Source organism: Pipistrellus kuhlii, unplaced genomic scaffold (genome assembly GCF_014108245.1).
Source record: "Pipistrellus kuhlii isolate mPipKuh1 unplaced genomic scaffold, mPipKuh1.p scaffold_m20_p_2, whole genome shotgun sequence".
NCBI lineage: Eukaryota > Metazoa > Chordata > Mammalia > Chiroptera > Vespertilionidae > Pipistrellus > Pipistrellus kuhlii.
In genome coordinates, this window is record NW_023425515.1 from 79,651,739 (window position 1) to 79,652,991 (window position 1,253).

The 1,253-nt window shown below is 29.4% G+C and overlaps 1 pseudogene; it reads right to left on the reverse strand.

Moving 5' to 3' along the window:
* Positions 1–274: 274 nt before the first annotated feature.
* On the reverse strand, positions 275–402 carry LOC118724960 (annotated as a pseudogene).
* Between the last annotated feature and the right edge of the window lie 851 nt (positions 403–1,253).

Sequence of the window (1,253 nt, forward strand, 5' to 3'; positions counted from 1 at the left end):
CTCCTGTCTTTATTATGACAATACTAGGAAATGGCAAGTAGAACTTTCTAAGTGATTAAGCAAAAACCATGTTGTCTCATCCCACAGCCAGTTGCTCAGAAACTGCTATTGTCTCTACTTTCAAATATGCTCAGAAATGGAACATTTCATACTATTTCTACCATGAACAGCCTAGTTCGCATCACTTTTATTATTTATCTAGATTACTGGAACACATTCCCATTTATCTTTCTGTTCCTTTTTTCTCCCTTACTGCCTATTCTCAACATACTTCAGAGTGTTCTTTAAAAATACGTTAAATTATGTTATTTCTCTGACTAAAACCTCCAGTGCTTTTCCATCTCATTTACAGTAAAATAAAAGATTCTACACTTGATCTTAGCCAAAAGGCCGAGAAGCGATAAAATAAGATTCTTAAAATGACTCAGAAAACCCTACATGATGTTTTTCTTTTTATTACTTTTCTGACATCATCATCTACTATTCTTCTCATTCAATTCACGCCCTGTTACTAATTGAACAAACTAGACAAATTCCCTCCTGAATACCTGTATATTTTGTATTCCTTCTGCTTGGAATATCCTCTCACTACATAGACATATAAATGCTTGTTTCCTTATCTGGTCTAAACACTTTGTTCAATTTCTACCTTTTGATTGACAACTTCCGTGGCACCCTCTTTAACACTGGAAACTTGCCCTCACCCCAGCACTTCCTAGTTCTCTGCTTTTTCTCCAAAGCACTTACCACCATCATAAATATTGGAGTATTACATTTATTCATTTGCAGTCAATTTAATTACTATAATATAAATAAATAACCTTTTATAATGTCAAGATTCTGTTTTATTCCATACCCAGCATCTAGATGATATACTTGGAAATAGGTTTTCAGTAAATATTACTTGAATAAATGGATAAATGATCTAGTTCTATAAGAACCCAAACAATTTTTTTAAATACATTAAAGGACAAAGTAGGTGACTTAGAAAATAGACCTAAAGAAAAATATAAACTCATTTTTTTAAAAAATAGAATAAAATAAACTCAATTACTATAAAAAATTAGTAAATCTATTAAAATCAATTATCTGAAACCAAAACAATAATTTCTTAATCAATGACTAATAGACTAATTTTATCATTAAGACAATATATTTTATGAAGACTTCTTATTTAGGTTATTATGTGATGATAGTTGCAATATGAATTTGTACAATAAATTATAAAACCAAATATAATTATTTTAATATAA